Genomic DNA, 10,962 nt, shown 5'->3' on the forward strand with positions numbered 1-10,962 from the left:
TTGAGGGCATCGTTTGGTAAAAAGTCAATGACACGAATGATAAATGAGAAAATAGATTTAATATTATTCAATATAATGTATATATTTATTTAAATTGAACCAAACATCATATATACATTTATATGGTTGAATAATTTATTTGTTGCTTAATCTTGAAAGCTTTTTTCTCGCTGCATTCTGCCCCTAATAATTTTATTGAAAAATTTAAAGGAGATTTTGAATTAAATAGTTAATTATATTATTGCAAATCTCATTTCTAAAATAAACAGACTATAAGCTATTAAAACCCATAAACAAACGTACTGTACTCATGACGCACAGTTGGAAGGAAATGCACTTTTTTCATTCAAAAATGTCCAGAGCCTTCAATTTTCTTGCGATTTTGAATTTTTCTGTTTTAAATTAAAGATAATTAAATTCTATCGATCTTGACTCTCCGGACTTTTGTCTCATCTATTTTTTTATTAATAATTTTTCCAGTAAAAGTATGAACAAAGTCTTATTATCGGTGAAATTTTCTTTTTTTTTTTGCTAAACGTGCTTCTCATTAATGTAGGAATGACATTTAATAACAAAAATAATTTAATTGCTTATAATAACCACTATGATAAACAATTTTTGTGGCAAAATATTAGAATTTGAGATTTTTCAAATTATAATTTCCTTCAATGGCCAGAACGACTTCAGGTATTTCTTAAAATAATAAATATTTAATAATTTTGATAAAATATAACAATTTTAAATTATTTTTTTTATTAAATGTCATTCCTACATTAATGCGAATCACTTTTAGCAAAACAAAAAGTTTACCAATAATAAGACTATTTTTTAATTTGTTTATCAAATTTGTTTGCAACAAATAAATGGAATGATAAACAAATTATTTGTATTTTATGAGTCCCTAAACATTAATTTAAGACAATATAAAGCTTTCCTGATCAGTTATTAAAGCGTAACACATTGTTATGTACAAAATTTCAGTTTTTCCATACTTTGAGTAGAAAAATTATTAATAAACAAATAGAGAAGACAAAAGTTCGGAGAGTCCAGCTGAACGAAAAAAAGTGAATTTAAATATATACACTGAATATATACATTATATTAAATAATGTTAAATCCATTTTTTCATTTATTAGTCTTTTCATTGACTTTCTACCAAATTATTCCCTCAAACATTTTAATTACAATTACTATTACTTTAAAAAAATATTTTCTTCAAAACTTAAAATTGTTAAGATTTTAAAGGTACAACGATTCTGTACTGTGCAACTTAAGATGTAGTCTTACATATTTTAATTATTATTATTTAATATTATTAATTTTTTCATTAGCTGCATTAATAATTTTAACAAAAAATATTTTTTTCAACTTTAACAAATAATAAAATCAATAATATGAGCTAAGTAAATCACAAAAATTTAAAGTTCGAACTGCTTTCAAAATGTATCTCGAAATTAAATTTTATTCATATTAAACTACATATTTTCATGACTTTTTGTTTTTTTTAATAATTAGTAATAGTTACTTTTATTTTTCATATTTTTTTTTTGTTTATTTGCAAACAGTATCAAGTTTTTAATTTTTTTGCTTTTTCTTAAGGGGGGTTCCTACTTTGTTGGGTCAAAAAAATCTTTTTTTTTTCTTTTTGCATTTTCGGATAGATATATGTTTCAAAAATGTACCTGGAAAATTTCAAGTCAAAATATCAAAAATTTCGAAAGTTACGGGCCGTTGAATGGAGCGCTGTCAAACGCGCTGGGCTGCAGCGGCCGGGTGCTCTGTGGCGGCGAAACCGGTTCCGATTTTAGGCTTGTTTTTCATGTGAATGAGGAAGGTGGCTTGTATGGACCTGGAATAGCTGACTAAGCGTAAGTACTCTCATATTCTGAACTTATTTAAACAAATGATTGTTGTAAATCTGATGTCAAATTCGTGATTTCTGACCGCTTGAACTATGAAAATCATATGAATCTTGGAAAAAAGTAATTTTGCAATAGTTTTTATTAAATAAATTGTTTAAATAATTTTTCATTGCAAAAATAGTACCAGATTTGAAATCAGTGATATCGAAAGCTATGGAAAGCATATGCATCATTCAAAAATTGTAATTTGCTTTAAAAAATTGTTTAAACAAATGAATTTTGCAAATTTGATGGCAGATTTGAAATCAGCGACTCCGAAAACATACGAATTGAAGAATAAGTGTAATTATAGCGCAAAAGTTCAACATAATTTTTTGCGATTTTTATGAAAAACTTTGAACGCGTTTTTCTCAAAACCACGTTTTCCGTGTTGGTGGAAGTCCCACAAGGCGCAAAAATTGAGCAATCGCTATGAAACTTTTTTGACATGTTCTCAGAAGGTGTCTTCACAAATTAGACTACAATCATCAAAAAATATTGAAAATTGTTTGTTTAAAAAAATAATTAGAAGCAAAAAACACGTGAAAAAATCAATTTTTTTCCAAAATCTCATAACTTCCTCATTTTTCATTTTTTTTTTCTTCATTCTAGTCTACTTTGTGCGCTATAGTCTATAGATTAAGAAAATATTTTGATTTTTTGTTTCCCCTTTATGTAACGACCCAACAAATTTTGTAGTACTACAATAAACATGGACAAACAATTGTGGAAAACTTCAGCCTCCTATCTTTTATACTTTCCTCAAAGAATATTCCCAAAAAAAACAGCCGGACTTCAACCCAACAAAGTAGGAACCCCCCTTAATGTCATTCAAGGAAAAAGACACACCTACTTTTTCTGGCGCCATCTGTTGGATTAGTTTAACCGACAATACCCCTCCGGATCATAAGAAAAAAGAAAAGTGGGGGTGATGCATGGGGCTGGTAAAAAGTATGTCTAATACTGGCACAATAATAAATATCAAAGTTCCATAACTGCTTAGGTAAGTAATGTGATATAGTATCTAATTAGCCTCCTGTCACCGAGAGTTGAAAATGACCCATGTGTTCAAAACGGCCATGCGGCGGCGCTACTAGTAACTTTTTTCTAGTTGTTTTGACTGTTATTTTAATTTCGGCATGTTGAGCTTCATTTATATAATTATTGTGAAAATGATACAGTGGATTTTTCCAATAGAGATTTTCAGTTTTTTTTTGTGTCGAATCATTTCCATTAATTATGCCGATGTTTATCGCTCCGGTTAAAGTTCTTAAATTCCTGAGAATTTAAGTTCAGGTTATATAACCAAGAATATGACAGTATTTAGGAGAATTTAAAAGGATCTAAGACAATTAAAGAATTTATGATTTTTAACCATTTTTTCAGCCCTATGCATCGCCCGTGTATGTGTATATAGTAGTTGTTATTTTAGCATTTGGAGGAGTATCGTCCCTGGCGGACCGAATGCAGCCACCACAAAGTACCCGTAAAGACCCCATTGGGTTCCTTTTTAAAAAAACTCGAGAAAACGGCAAAATTAACTTTTAAATTGTTAAAATTCGGATTCTACGTTAAAATTCCCTATAGAAGGTCACGAAATAATCGCAATAGTTTTTTTGCAACGGTAAAAAGTAAAAAAAAATAGAAGACGTATAACGCCTGTTGACTGCTACACTTCAAACGCATCGCATGTAAGTAGCAGTCAACAGGCGTTATACGTCTTATATTTTTTTAAACTTTTTACCGTTGTAAACAAAAATATTGCGATTATTCCGTGACCTTCTATAAGGAATTTTAACGTAGAATCCGAATTCCAAACATTTAAAAGTTGATTTTGCTGCTTTTTCGAGTTTTTTAAAAAGGAACCGAATGGAGACACAATGGGGTCTTTACGGGTACTTTGTAGAGGGTCCGTTTGGTTCCTTCGGTCCACCTGGGGTAGTTCAGATAAATCCAATAGATGCTGCTCCAATCAAGTAAGCCTGTTTTCCCATTGTATAGCAAAAATTCATTAAAAACTTGATACTTTTTTATGAATATAAAAGGAATAACATCGTTTTCAGTAACAATAAGAGCAGCTGTAACTAGTTAGCCTAAAAAAATGCATCAAAACATGTAATTTAATATTAGGAACATTGAATATAAGGATGAGTATTCCGAAAACAGTTTGAATTTTATTCAAATTTTTCCATTGTTTATTTCGCTAATGTAATTAGTTAAATAATTTTATAAACAACTGTAATTGTTGCATATTTCAAAAATTGATTGATAATATTACATGACTAATAATAGTAATAAAAATATTTAAACATTAATCATTAGCCTTATAATATACTCTTTTATAAATTCACCTATACATTTCCACTCTCTAGAAAATATATATTTATACAGGGTTAACACGCTGGGGCTTACATACATGGCGAGTTGAATGCTATCCGAATTGCACAACAGCAGGGGAGAAGCCATTATACAGGGATATTTTCATATTTCGCGCCCTTAAAGTTGCTTTGGATCGGCCATTCGGCCAAGTCCGTACATCTTCGGATCAAGTTTATGATAGTTTCCATGGTTGCGTTCGAAACTTCAAACGGTTATGTTCAGATTCACCGGTTTTCCCTAATCGTTGTCTATTCATAACATACCTTTTTTATGCAGTAAAAATAAGCGTTAAACACCATTCACTCTTCGCCCACTGGAAGCACAGAATATTATTACTATTTTATAGTATTTGTCACTTAGCAGCCATTCTATAATGTTATTGGCCCAGAAAAAAATGACGTTTACTTCTCAGTTCACATGTCTCACTTCATTATTAATTAAACACTTATTATTTTTAATTACTATATAACATAACCTATTTTGTTTTGACACTTGTATCCGTTTGAAGTTTCGAACGCAACCATGGAAACTATTATAAACTTGATCCGCAGATGCACGGACTTGACCGAATGGCCAATCCGAATGAAACTTTGAAGGCGCGAAATATGAAAATACCCCTGTATAATGGCTTCTCCTCTGCTATTGTGCAACTCGGGTAGCATTCAACTCGCCGTGTATGTAAGCCCCAGCGTGTCCACCCTGTATATAATTTATTTATAATCAGGGTGGCTACTTGAGCGGGAAACTGAGAAAGACTTGGGAAAAACTACGAAATGACCGAAAACTGAATTCAAAAATAGTTAATTTACGCTATCTACAGTTGCAGAGCATATGATTGAAAATAATTATTGTTTTTATTATAGGACAGGGAATTTCGGTAAAGAATTTAAATTTCCCTTGGGACAGGGAGTTTTTGAAATAGAAGGGGAATTAAAAAAAAATAAAACTGAGATTCAGGAGAAAGGAGTTTAAAAAATCCCTATTCCCTTCTTCCAAAGTTTAAAAAAAGGGAGTGCTTCCAGTAGTTTAAAGAGTAGAGGTATTCTTTTCAAAAGGAAATATTTCTAAATTACAATATAACATTTTTTTACATTTTTCGCCAAGAATTTACCTTTTTTTTTTAGAAAATTCAACTACTTGTGGTTAGAAGCTGAACTCTTTTGTTAAAAATTAATTTTGTTGGAAGATTTATCATTTTAATTGAAAATTGATCTCTTTTTAAAAATGAAACTAGTTTGTCGAAAAACAATGTTTTCTCTAAAAATGTTAATATTCAAGTATAAAATTTAACTATTTCGGGTGAAAAATTGACCTTTTCTATTTCAAAATTCAACAATTTGGACGTAAATTAGTCTTTTTAAATTAAAAATTTATTTATTTCGTGAACAATTCGCGTATGTTGTTAAAAAATCGACTTTTTTGGTAGGAAATGAGTTTTTTCTTTAAAAGTTAATCTTCTTATTTAAAAATTCTTCTTTTCGGTTGAGAATTTAAGTATTTAACAGTGAAATATTCATCATTTTAGTTAAAAATTCATCTTTTAGGATACACATAAATTTACTTAGTTGAAAAATAAACTCGTTTGTTGAAAATTGATTTTTTAAATTGAAGATTCACTTATTTATTTACACTTGTCTATAGAGCATTCGGTACATACAAGGATAGTTTCGTAGGGATATCTAAAAACATAAATCTCTTATAGCCAGGCGCATAAACATACATAAATACTAGGTTAAATCTATTATAAGCTCTCCATGATATATAAGCTCTCCGAGATCAATAATGATCTCCAACGCTCGCTGATAATCTTCACAATTAAGTTAACAAATTTTCTAATAGTGGCAGGGTGAACGGAAGACAATACAGCTAACCATTTATCGGAGGGGTGTACGTCTGTAGGCTTGGTAGGAAACTTAGACTCAAAAAAGTGCTGACAATCTGGGCAATCAGATAAAATGTGATACAAAGTCTCATTATCGAGGTGGCAAATCCTACATCTCTCTTCTATATTAAAAACATACTTTCCACGGTCAATCAGAAATCGACAAACATGTATATTTAATAATCAGAGTTGTGCAAAGATTCTTTTATAAAACAGAGGTATTCGCATGAGTAAATATGATTGTGACAAGGCGAGACGCTCGCCATCAAGGATCTCTAGGTAGGACTTATAGCTCCCAAGAACTATCTCTCGATCAGAGCTAATGGAGTTTAATGTGAGGTTCTCCCATCTATCCACCAAACCACTTGCATTGAAAAAAACCCGGATCTGAGAAAACCAATTAAATTTGTTGTAAGGATCTTTTACTGCCAGTGACCGCAGTCTCTCGAAACACAATCTTGGGTACCGTGAATTATCCATTGTCAAAATTTTAATTAACCAAGATAAAATATTTTTTAAGACTGTGTGAGATAAATGCAAAGATCCAGTTTCTAATCTCACCGCGTAGTTAGGTGCATTGTTGGGCAGGGATAAGAGTTTCTTAAAAAAAGAAAGCTGTACTCTCTCTATAACTTCCAAATGATTTAGGCTCCAAACCTGCGAACCATACAATAGTGTACTTACAGAGAGGCTCTGGAATAATCTAATGTAGGTATTCCACGAATCAGCTCTGACCGAGTGGATCGTCCTTAGGATCGTGCCGACGGCTGTATTCGCAGCACCAACGGACTTCCTTGCAGCGGGTAGAAAGGAGCATGAACCCGAAAGAGGGGTACCTAAATAAGTATATTGTTTAACTACTTCGATCCGGGAATCGCCTAATTTAAAAGATTAAAATTCCTAGCAGATAAATTCGCTGATTTAGAAAAAATTACAATTTTAGTTTTTTCCGTGTTCACAATAAGATTATTTTCTTTGCAATAAGAATTAAGTGCTTCCAGTTTTCTGTTTAACTCAACCCGGGTATCTGCAAAAAGAACATAATCATCCACATAACCAAGCAATAATACTTCAACTAAACTATTTACGGAGAGGCCTCGACAACCTTGCTGGAATAAATAGTCTTCTAAATCGGAGATGAAAAGCAAAAATTCGAACGGGCTTAAAACTTCACCCTGAAGGACACCCTGCGTGACCTTGACAAATTTAGTTGATCCCTTGCCAGTCTTAATACAAGTTTTCACAGAAGAATAAAAGTGCTTTAGAATATTAATTATTTTAGTGCTAAGGCCCAAAGAGTGAAGCTTCCTCCACAATAAATGGTGCGAGATGGAAGGAAAAGCCCCCTTAAAGTCGACGAAAGCAGCATATACCATCGCTCCTGGGTTTCTCAGATGTATTTGGATAATGGATACCAGCGTGAACAAGTTATCAAGACAACTTCTCCCCTTTCTGAAGCCCGACTGTGATTCGGGGATTAAGTTTAATTCAGTTTCCCATAAGACCAATCGATCGCATATAACTTGGGTAACAATTTTCGCAATGCAATTAACAAGAGTGATGGGCCTGTAATTATCGGGGTCCTCAGAGTTACCCTTTTTGAAAATCATAGTAGTTGTGAATCTACCCCATTCTTTAGGGATTTCCTACGTGTACATAATCTTGTTAAAAAGGTGGATCATATACAAAACCCAATTTTGTGGTAGATTTTTATAAAATCCATAGCTGATTCCGTTACAGCCAGGAGCCTTTCCATCCTTACAATTTGCCAAACATTTAATTACCTCCTCTATAGTAATAGCGCCATCTAATATGGAATGAGTTATTTTTAAAAGTTCGCTTCAACAGCAGGTGTTAAGTTCGGTCGTGGGTAACAGTTTAATAAATATTTATGCCAAGTATTTACATCAATGCCGAGCTTTTGCAATTCGCTACAATGTCAATTTGCGTTTTAATATTATTTCTTTCCTTAAATTTCTGAATTTTTCTGAAATTGTTTTTTTCTTTAAGATATGCTACTTTATATTCCTCTAAAAATTTATTTTCTCTGCAAATTCTCAATGCATCGGAGACCCGTTTTTTCACATCGCGACATTCGTCGTCGAACTCTGGCTTGCGTTTAAAATAAATCAAATTAGAGTGCCTTTTTCGCATATCTAGTTCGAATGGTACATCTTTTGTAGTTTTAGTTAGTACTGTGTTTAAGTCGTCGACCCCCTGATCAATGTTGGCTACCTCTTCCCTCCATTCCATCAGAGAGATGAAGGCATCTACTTTACATTTATCGAAAAACAACTGATTTAAATCAAGAACCTCAAATTCGTTCTCCGGAAGTGGAGGTGGCAATGCCATAGTTAGCACAACAGGAAGGTGGTCAGAGAGGGAAGCTGGATGTAACACGTGCAAATTAGAAAAGAGTTTGAGGCCTTTCATAGAGCACCATACAAGATCTATTATGCTTGATCCTTGGGGTCCTATGAATGTGAAATCTGCTGGAGAGTCACTAGGAGAGCGGCCATTTATGAGGACCAGTTCATTAACCTCCATATAATCCACAAATTTTTTACCTCTAGAATTGGAGAATCTGTCCCTAGAGGACCTTTCTGGGTAAAAGGTGTTTACATACTTAAAAGTTCCAGAATTAAATTGGTTCAGATCTGATACTCTGCAGTTGAAATCCCCACCCATAATGATTGGCAAATCAGGGAATGAAATTGAAATGGGGTACAATATAGAATTAAAATTTTCTAGGTAAACATTGAAGTCGTCTAAGGGGGGAATATAAACAGGACCGAGTACGTAACAGTCGAAACGAGATTGGGCTTTGAGAAAAATGTAGTTGGGTGATATAGAGATATCCTGAATTTCATAGAATTTAATATTATATATAATGAGAAGACCACCCCTAGCCCTTCCATGACAATTACCTGTAATAGCAGGGGATGAAATACTTTTGAAATCTGCGGATCGAAAGAGGCCAATGTTCTCGCTCTCCAGCCAAGTCTCGCACACACAAAGGATATCAAGGTCCCCTAAAAGGTCACAGATATCAGTCAAATTGTTAAAACTGTGAAGGTTCCAAAAAATTATTTTAGCGATTACAGAGTTATCGGAGCAGTTGCTCAGTGCAGCATCAGGTGCTGATCCTGTAGAATCCCTGCGGTCTAGCTGCTATTCTGTCTCACTGTCTAGATTCCTGGAGAGTAGATTGAGTCTCGGCGTGACTGCATTTGTGATGTTCTTTGGTGTACTGTGACTCAAGAAGTTGTCTAGCTGTCTATTATTATGTGGTTGTTTAGGGTCTAGTTTTGGAGGTCGACCTCTATTTCTGGTTATCCTTTGAGAGGGCGTCTTCGGGAGTATTATCTTCTTGGGCAGATTTGGCTCGCACGTGTTTGAGGATTTCTCGCCTCCGTTGTTTGTCTACGCCACCTGCTGTCCTTGATGCTCGCATACCAGCTGATCCACCTGCTCGATTTGCATGGGATTGCCTTCAACGAGAATTTGGTTTCCTTTAAAGGTCACCTGGAAGCCGGCATCACGGAGCTTGTGGACCTTATCATTTAAGGCTCTTCTTTCTTCTCTTTCCTCCTTCGAGCGGTCATTAGCGATTGCAAGATTGTATTTTTTAAATTCAATCACTTTACTGAAGACAAGTTTGACCCATCTGGAAGCGATAAATTTAATAATGATGGGGCGGTTGCCCTTGATTTTGCCGAGTCTGAGAGCATCATCAATTGCGACCTCTGGAATCTGTAAGCCCACTTCAGTGAAGATTTTTTGGATGTTACTTAACAGGTCTTTATTTATCTTGTCGGTATCATCAAGTTTGAAGAGTATAATATTTTTGGATCGTGATTGATTGCTGAGATAAGATAGCTTTCTTTCTGCTTCCTTCATCCTATTATCAAATTCACAGGTTTTGGTATTTATTGTGAACACGGAAAAAACTACAATTGTAATTTTTTCTAAATCAGCGAATTTATCTGCTAGGAAATTTTAACACAATAAATAATTTAGTCGGCTACAAGTTCTTATAATTTAAACTTTCAATTTTACACATTTTTCTCAAATCAATCACTTTTAATAGGAAATTTACCGGTTTTACCAATACAAAACAATGCAAAAGATGCAACAAACAGGCTTACCTGATCGGAGCACCATCTATTGGATTTATTTGAACTACGATATCCTCCGGGTGCTAAGAGAACAGAAAATTGGAGGCGATGCATGGGGCTGATTTTTCTTGTTCAGGTTATATCAGTGGTTGAATATAAATTATTTTCTAGCTCAGACATATTCAGGAATTTAAAATATGCAAAGAAGTAGCCCATTAATTACTTAACACTGAGACTGAAACTCTATAATAAATTCCACGAAGTAGAATAAAAAGACCCCACTCCCGGAAAACTTAGACGCGTGGCATTTTCAAACTTTTCTGATTTTTCTTTGACAAATTTTTCATTTCCAATCATTAATATTCAAATACTAGAATTTTAATCTTATGATATTTTTACCATCGAATATTTTATAAGCGGAATAACACAGTGTTTCATATACAAATTTAAAAATTTCAAATGTATTAATTTATTTCAAAAGAAAAAAAAATTCTACTTTAAAAGATAACTCTTCAACAAAATACTAGAATTTTCAACAAAATAATTGAATTTTTAACATAATAGTAGATTATTCAACCTAAAAAGACAAAATGCCAACGAAAAAGTGTCATAGTGTATATTTTAATCAAAAAAGAATGAAATTTATACAACAAAGGGAAAGAATTTTAAAATCAAAAAGATG

The sequence above is a fragment of the Belonocnema kinseyi genome, chromosome 5, assembly GCF_010883055.1.
Source record: "Belonocnema kinseyi isolate 2016_QV_RU_SX_M_011 chromosome 5, B_treatae_v1, whole genome shotgun sequence".
NCBI classification, from domain to species: Eukaryota; Metazoa; Arthropoda; class Insecta; order Hymenoptera; family Cynipidae; genus Belonocnema; species Belonocnema kinseyi.